A 9,137-nucleotide genomic window follows, 5' to 3' on the forward strand; every position below is an offset into this window, starting at 1 on the left:
TGACCTGGGCAAGTCACTTAAACCCAACTGCCTCAGCAAAAAAAAAAACAAAAACAAAAACAAAAAACAAAGAAAGAAAGAAACTAGATGGGAGAGATCATTTTAAGGAAACTCTTTTATAAGTGAGGAAACTGAGGCCAAGAAATGTTAAATGACTTCCTCAAAATCACAGTTTTCTAATAAATGTTAAGTAAAAGAGAGAAAGGAAAAAGAACAAGATTAATTCGAGGAATAAGAGAGATGGAGCAGGGAGATAACAAGAGATTCTGACCTCTGTGATCTATGTGGACCAGAGATTTTGGTTTACTTTATTTCAGGCCGTCTTCTTCTATCTTCTTCTGTCCTTTCTTATTTTGCCCACCTCAGTTATTTACCCAGCTTTCCTTCCTCTTCTGCTCTTCTTCTCTTTCTATTGTGCTCTCCTTCCCCCTTTTATGTTTCTAATTATTAAATTTTCAAAACTGACCACTTCATGGTTCTCTCATGAATAAAAGAACAGAGAATTCACAAGGATAGGACCCAGAAGCACAATAATATGGAAGGAGAAACAAGAGAGCTATAATTAGGAATTTTTGTAACTGGAGCAAAAGATAGGAAGGGCATTATTATCTGGTTGAAGGTAGAAGATAGATGTCCAAAGCTCATTCTGGCTTTGAATTTCCAGCATCCAGTGAAGTACCTTACACAAAAAGGTGCTTAATAAATGTTTGTTGGATCCCAACAATGCTTGGGCACTGGCTTGGGGGAAGTGGAGGTGGAGTTAAAAGTAGCTGGTTGGTTGTCTTCCTTCATTCTCAAAGAGTACCAAAATGACATCACTATGTTAGAATTGAGTTACAGTGTATCCAACTGTGGCTCATCAGACCAATATGAGCTCAGAGTGCTCTGCCACAGGTCAAGCACAAAAAGTCCCTATGAACAAATGTAAAAACTTCTCTAATTTTGTGCATCTCACATTTCCTTTGGGCTAATTCAATTCTTCTTTGCTCATAGAGCACAGCACCTTCCAATGGCACACCATGCTGGATGCTCCTCTGAAGTTAAAGGTAGGTAGGAGAAACAACTTCTTTTTATGGATTCCATAGAAGCAATCATTAAATACTCTTGGTGGGCTGTAGCACGCAGAAATGTAGAGAGGATTAGACAAAAATTTTAAGTAAATAAATAGCAAAATCTGAGGAACAATAATTAGTCTAGTCTGACTAGAAGACAGATTACATATGTAAGGATGGTTTGGAGAAGAATGATCGATCAGTGATTGGATCAGACCTGTGCATCAAAGAAGACTTAAGTAGTATTGTGAAAGATGAACTAGAAAGAGAAATTGAAGTTGGCAAGTAAAATTTGTGGAACCTGCTCAATTGATGAGTGACGAGAAGGCAGGGTTAAAGGTAAAGTAAAAAATAGTAAGACACATAGGTACCTCATTTTAAGTAAATAAGAAGTACAGAATTAAAAACATGAATTAAATGAAGTTAATAACTAAATTATTTTGTGAAACTAGATCTGAACCATAGACATTTTCAGCCTAAGAAACATTATGTGTTCAAAATTAACCAAGTGTGAGAGCTTGGTTCTTCTGGTACTGCAAGGATTGGGTTGAGGGCTGAATTCAGAGAATTCCTTGTTTAAAATGAATCATTTTCTTATGATATAGAAGAGGTAGCCAACATGGGAAACAGAAATCATTGAGTCAGGAAGATGTTACAAAGTTCTCAAAATAATTCAAAGTGCTTTTGGAAAAAAGATCATTATTGCTATGGCAGTAAAAATAACAGAAGTCTAATAATTCATATGAAATTATATGCAAGAAGAAAGCCAGCAATAAAACTCATGACCACATGTGTCTATATGAAAAAATATACCTGTAAAAACTTAACAATTATTGCTTTTCAAAGGTGGAACAGGCTATCTCAGAAGATAGTAAGCTATGAATACTTTTACATGAAAACTAAATGATTGCTTCTTAAGGATATTATGAAGGGGATTCCTATTCTGGTATGTTTTAAAGGATTACTGTGGTCCCATCCAGTTCTGAAACTCTGATATTTCTTCTGGATTTTTCAGGTAGAAATCTAAAAGATAAGAATGTCAATAACCATCAAGTGAAAGATGACCATTGATTCTTTTATACTTCAGGAAACTGATCATTACATTTCAGCATTTCAAACAATTTGATTATAGAGGCCTCAAACTCTGAATAGGTACACTTGAATCAGACAACCCAGCACTTAAGGGCAATAACTCTATTAGCATGTTTGGAATTTCTCTTCTCACAGTTAATGCTAGCTCAATGCTTGGAGTTAGAAGAATCGCAGGAGTGATTAGGTGGTGGAGTGAGACAAGCCAGAGTCACTTTGGAGGAGGAAAACAAGAAGGGAGGTTGGTGGAAAGTTTAAGGCAGTTTTCTCCATACCCTTCACTTCTTCCCCTAAAGATCAAGGGCTTTTGCTTATCCTGACTCCAGCTGATTCTGAGGCCTCCAGGAAGCTAGCCCAGAACTTACATTTGATACTCTCTAAAGTTTTAAATCTGGATGCCTAGAAGAACAATGGTAAAAAATACCAAAAAATTAAAAAGAAGAGAAGATTTTGAAGAAGAAAAAGACTCATTTGGGATATGTTTAGGTTCAGATGGTGGCACAACATCTCTATCCACCTCACAGGGTGTGAATAAAGCAAAATTACCGAGCTCTGGAGAATTCAAGACAAAAGTTACAAAATAACAAATGATACACACAAAGGTAATAATAGAATCCACAAGAGTAAATATGATCAGAAAGTGAGGCTTACAACAGAGGCTTGGAAGTATAATCACAATCATCAGCAGCACAATCAGGAGAGAAAGAGAATTCAAAAAGACAAAGAGAATAAGAATAAAGTATCAAAAAAATCCATGAGAAGATTATAGGGAAGAGTGGTCAACAGTATCAAACACTGCTGAGAAAAGAGAATATAAGAATTAAAAAAAAAAAAGTCACTGGATTTAGTCCTAAGTAAATTGATAATGACCTGGGGGTGGGGGTAAGAGATTAAAAAGAGGGGGTTATACACACCTAACACCATATACCAAGATAAGATCAAAGTGGGTCCATGATTTAGGCATAAAGAACAAGATCATAAATAAGTTAAAGAAACATAGGATGGTTTACCTCTCAGACTTGTGGAGGAGGAAGGAATTTGTGACCAAAGAAGAACTGGAGATCATTATTGATCACAAAACAGAAAATTATATTTGATTATATGAAATTAAAAAGCCTTTGCACAAACAAAACTAATGCAAACAAGATTAGAAGGGAAGCAACAAACTGGGAAAACATTTTTACAGTTAAAGGTTCTGATAAAGGCCTCATTTCCAAAATACATAGAGAACTGACTCTAATTTATAAGAAATCAAGCTATTCTCCAAGTGATAAATGGTCAAAGGATATAAACAGCCAATTTTCAGATGAAGAAATTGAAACTATTTCCACTCATATGAAAGAGTGTTCCAAATCACTATTGATCAGAGAAATGTAAATTAAGACAACTCTGAGATAACCACTACACACCTGTCAGATTGGCTAAGATGACAGGAAAAAATAATGATGAATGTTGAAGGAGATGAGGGAAAACTGGGACATTGATGCACTGTTGGTGGAGTTTTGAATGAATCCAACCATTCTGGAGAGCAATCTGGAATTATGCCCCAAAAGTTATCAAACTGTGCATACCCTTTGATCTAGCTGTGTTACTACTGGGCTTATATCCCAAAGAAATACTAAAGAAGGGAAAGGGACCTGTATGTGCTAATATGTTTGTGGCAGCCCTGTTTGCAGTGGCTAGAAACTGGAAAATGAATGGATGCCCATCAACTGGAGAATGGTTGGGTAAATTGTGGTACATGAATGTTATGGAATATTATTCTGTAATAAGTGACCAGCAGGATGAATACAGAGAGGCTTGGAGAGACTTACATGAATTAATGCTGAGTGAAATGAGCAGAACCAGGAGATCATTATAGACTTCAACAACAATATTGTGTGAGGATTTATTCTGATGGAAGTGGATATCTTCAACAAAGAGAAGATCTAATTCAGTTCGAACTGATCAATGATGGACAGAATCAGCTACACCCAGAGAAGGAACACTGGGAAATGAGTGTAGACTGTTTGCATTTTTGTTTTTCTTTCCAGGTTATTTTTACCTTCTGAATCCAATTCTTCCTGTGCAACAAGAGAACTGTTTGGTTCTGCACACATATATTTTATCTAGGATATACTATAACATATTTAACATGTATAAGACTGCCTGCCATTTAGGGGAGGAGGTGGAGGTAGGGAAGGAAAAATCGGAACAGAAGTGAGTGCAAGGGATAATGTTGTAAAAAATTACCCATGCATATGTATTGTCAAAAGTTATAATTATTAAAAAATATATTTTTTTTAAAAGAGGGGTTATAGAGGAGGAGAGGAACAGAGTCTTAGTAGAACAGTGGTGTCAAATTCAAATAGAAATTGATTCCTTCCAGTCACACATTTGATCACATTTGTGGTTTAGAAAATCAAAAGTTGATATTATATGTTACACTTTACTTTTGGTACAAAAATTACATTTTGATGCCTTTGCAGTAGAGTATGAGGACAAGAAGCCAGACTACAAGGGTTGAAGACTATCTATTCTTTCTGGAAGCTGATCCACATAAAAAGGAAAATGTCTTCTCTTAATTAAATGGGATAGAAATCTTTCTAAAAACAATTGACATATTGCTTTCTGAACCAGTAATATCTCTATTAGGACCCCAAGGAAATCAAAGATAAAAAGAAAGGCCTCCCATATACCAAAATACTCATAGCATCATTTTTATAGTAATAAAGAAAAAATACAACCAAAGAAAATAGGTGCCATCAAATGGGGGAAATCGATGAACAAACAGTATCATATGAATGTAATAGGTTAGTATAATATTTTAAGAAACTATGAATGGAAGGAATATCGAGAACTTTTTAAGAACCAGTGCTGGGCCAAAAGAATACACATTATGATTACAATAAGTAAATGAAAACAATACTAAAAGACATTAAATTCAAATTAATTGGACAATGGATAATAAATTATTTTCCTTTTCTCAAGAAAAAGGTGAAGACTCACAGTAAGAGTGTATGCATTATTTTTGCTTAACTGTTTTGTTCATGAGAGAGACATTAAGTAGCAAGTGGTGCCTAAAATTAAGTAATTGGCTTAAAACAATGTTTCTCTTTCTCCTCAAGTAAAATATATTAAATATAAATTATATTTATAATATTTTAATAATATTTATTTTATTCTCGATGTAGCTGTCATGTCTACTTTTGTCTGTCCTTCCATCCACGTCTAATTTGTTAGTTCTAATCTACAGGACTTTGGAAACCAGATAATCAAATATATTAAAATTTCATATAAAGTAAGAATTAACAAGTAATAAGTATTACCAGTAACTCTCTTAGGAATACATTTTAGTAAAGGGAGTTTTAATGCAGATTTTATAGCATTTATTCTGAGACTTAAAGGCCTTTTTTTTTTTTTCTTTTTTGATTCTCAAAAGTGTTCTGGATTGAGAAATATTACCTCAGCCATTTAGAGCTATCATTAGATGTCAATATTTAAAACCAGTGCAATTTTCAAGAAAAACAGAATTCCTAGAAATTTATCTAATTTAATACATTGTAAATGTTATGAAATTCAGCCACTTATCAATATAAAGAAACATCAGACAGTAGAAGATAATATATCACTAAGCTCAAAAATAAAATATATTTAAAGATGATCTCAACTATAGAAACCTGGAAATCAGTAAAAAATCCAGAATGAATAATCTCTTTTAATACTGACAAGTAAACAATGCCTATGGTTGTAACTGGAAGGTTTAATACACTCAGAGTAGTTCTATACTATAAGAATTCTTAAGTCTATCAAAGCAAATCCAAATTCCTGTGGCTGACTTTTGCTATATTCTAATTCTATTCCGCCTAACGAACCTTGAAGGGTATATCCAACTAAGGTTCATGTTTATTCCTCTTTCCAGGCCTTTGCGCATGTTCCTGAACCTGCAAAGTCCTCATTTTCTACCCCTCCAATTATACAAAGACTATTCATTCTTTAAGATACAGATGGAGTCTAGGTCATGGAATTCTCTGATTTTTTAAATTAACTTAATTTACAGGTAATACTGCCAATGAAGAATTTGGAGTATTATCTAATTATATAAATAGGAAATCTTCTTTCAGAGTTATTTCATATCCATCAGCACTACCACCCTTCCTACTCTGCAACCACCTTCAGTAAACAGCTATTTCACCTGGTAGAAATGAAGTAAGTACTTTGTAAATTTTAAAGTCTATAATATCAGTCATAAAACTACTATTAGGCATACACTATGTGCCTTGCACTATGCTAAGTTTTGGAAATTCAAAGAAAGGGAAAGACCTGCACCACTTTAATGGGGGAGATAATATACTTATATGTACACATATATTAAAAATATATATATCAGAAGGAGGTAATCTAGAGGGAATGAGAAGCAATCAAGAAAAACCTTAAAACAATATTTTTGAGCAACTCATAATAAGTGAGAAGGAAAAGATGTGAGACAAAGAATAGGTGAGGGAAAGGGCAAGGAATAGAAGAATAAAGGAAAGACAAATGGAAGAAAGGGATATGGTGTGAAGGAGTTGAGTATTCCCAACTATTACCCTAGTGTTAACTAATGCAATGGAAGATTCACTCCGTCTAACAATATGTCCTACTCCCTCTCAAAAGCCTCCCTTGACCTTAACATATCAACTAATGATATTTTTATTTAGAAAATCAATTCTGGATACTCTAGTTGAATTTTGTTATCTGTGTTTTTTTCTCCAAGACTCTGAAGTAAAAGGAACAACATTTCCCTCAAAGGCAGCACACTTCTACTGAATAAAACAATTTAATACTGATATTGAAATCTACTTCAATGATTACTTTTACTTGACAACTATATGTCTAATCAGCTCAATCTCCTGAATATCAATTATATTCTCCATTGCTTCTTGCATATTAAGCCCATTTCATGTATTCAAAAGCAATTTGCAAAGCAAAATCAACTTCAAGAAGAATATTTCAGAATGAATTTCATTTAGGAAAAAAATCTTTAATATTAAAATTCTATTTCAGAAATCCTGGATTTGGGAGTGGCTGAGCCTCTTCTACTTCTTTTCCTTCACATGATTAAAATTTTATTTATTCACATTTGAAATTTCTGACCAAAGAGAGTAAGTACTGAGTTTTGGATTCACCTATTATTATCTCTGAGAGCTAGAAAGCTTCTAGTTCTCAATTCTTTTTTCACAGGTCACTTATCACAAATCCCCATAATTTCTGGTGCAGTTGGAAAAAAAGGACAAAACCCAACTTTCTATCAGATCTATCATTTACAAGCTATATCACTAAGGAACAAGTCTCTGAGGCTCAATTTCTTCACCCGTAAAACTTGGATTAATAATTCTTGTACTATTTATTCCGTTTAAACTAACGATAAATTACTATGTTTCTTTGCATAATTTGATCTTAAGGCCTACAATGAGCAGTATGGAACTTTCCGTATAGTGGAAGGCACAGTGTTAAAGTGCTCACCATCATCTGAGAAAAAAAATTTTAAGTCAAAAGATTAAATTTCTTTGCACATTTACTCATATGCTAAAAGGTTTTTTACATAATGTAAAACATCCAAAATATCAGGCTTATTTCTGCAAAAATATGTAAATTACTTGTTGGCCATTTAAAGAACAAAGTTTCTAAGTATCAAGAAAGGGTAAATCACAGAAAACACTGCAAGAGTAGAGGAGGTAGAACAGGTTAAGAATCTTCTGTCTCTGAGGAGTTAGATGATGAAACTAAGGGATTTGCTTTTTATATTAGATGCCAATCAAAGCGAACAAAATTTGATTCAAGCTCGCTTTCTCTCCCCCCTTCCCCCCCCCCCCCCGAAGTTATTTCTCAAAAGGTTTGAGTCTATGCAGGGGCCAATCAATCACTTCTCAGATTGAGGTTTGGCTTAGTGAGAGAAATCAGTCAGCTTTTAAGGAAAGGAGATGACAACTTCCCAAGGGAGCGAGAGAGGGAGAGGAACTGACAAGAGCAGGGGGTGTGGCCACAAACTAACCCCAGCTAAGATCCTGAGGGGCCACCACACCTTCCTCCCCCCCTTCCATCCCTCCGCCTCCGTCCCTGGCGGCTTAGGTAAAAAGAAAGCCAGTCTAGAGGGTGCAGGAAGATGGCTGGAGGGTACCTGTTCTCCCCCGCCCCGCAATGGGAGAACAGATCACAAAATTAACTTGAGAAGGGACTTCTAGGATTCAACCTTCTTTCACAGAAGATGAAACTGAGGGTCGTAGAGGCAAAGTGACGAGTCTGAGATTATAGGAAAGTGCTAAATCAAAATTTGAACCCAGGACTCTGGGGTCAGTATCCAGAAATCTTCCCCCTGCTTCCGGAGAGAGGATATAAAGTCTCCTCCCAGTCTAGCAGAGAAACGGTGCGCAAGCCTCGGACCCTTTTTTTCTTTCCGTTCGTCACATCCAGTACTTCTTCAGGCCTGAGGCCAGATCGGCCACCCGCCTGGATCTCCCACAATCTTACAAATACGCTATAAGGTCCCCTAAGCCGCTCAGGCCCAGACCCAGGTCCCGACCCAGGTCCCGACCCCCATCCCGGCCCCGGCCCAGTGGGTACCTTGGCCGCCGCCGCCACAGCCGCTGTCGCCAACACAGTAGCTTCCGCGAAACTCTTCACTTCCGCCCAAAGCGAGGCTAGAGCACATCGATCCACCCTGTAGTCGATCATCGAGTACTCGATCGGGCTGTCTTCGGGCCCTCTTGTCCGTAATGCGAGGGGGGGGGAGTGGTGGGGAGACTCCCAACTACGCATCCTCCGTCGTTCGCAGGCAATTTACGCTCAGTCCTGATGGTCCTCGGCCGTCTAATAAGGATCTTGGAGCTAGGAGTCATCTCCTGAGATAACTCGACTTCGTTTCTTCGAACTCCGGATAGTGAACCTGCCCGGTTGTGGGAGTGGGTTTGCACGATCGCGGTGTTAAAAGGAGTGAAACGGGAGAAAGAGAGAGCAAACGTAGGAGGCAGGGTCGGG

General features: G+C 36.6%; 1 protein-coding gene across 1 annotated transcript in view; it reads right to left on the reverse strand.

The window, feature by feature from the left end:
- EXOC2 (exocyst complex component 2) overlaps window positions 1-8,788 on the reverse strand; it is a 210,444-nt gene extending 201,656 nt beyond the window's left edge. Inside the window, exon 1 of the mRNA XM_051970780.1 lies at window positions 8,724-8,788. The gene's annotated coding sequence lies outside the window, so the exon portion shown is untranslated. The remainder of the gene's footprint in view (window positions 1-8,723) is intronic.
- Window positions 8,789-9,137: the final 349 nt, after the last annotated feature.

This window comes from Antechinus flavipes, chromosome 1 (genome assembly GCF_016432865.1).
Source record: "Antechinus flavipes isolate AdamAnt ecotype Samford, QLD, Australia chromosome 1, AdamAnt_v2, whole genome shotgun sequence".
Classification (NCBI taxonomy): domain Eukaryota; kingdom Metazoa; phylum Chordata; class Mammalia; order Dasyuromorphia; family Dasyuridae; genus Antechinus; species Antechinus flavipes.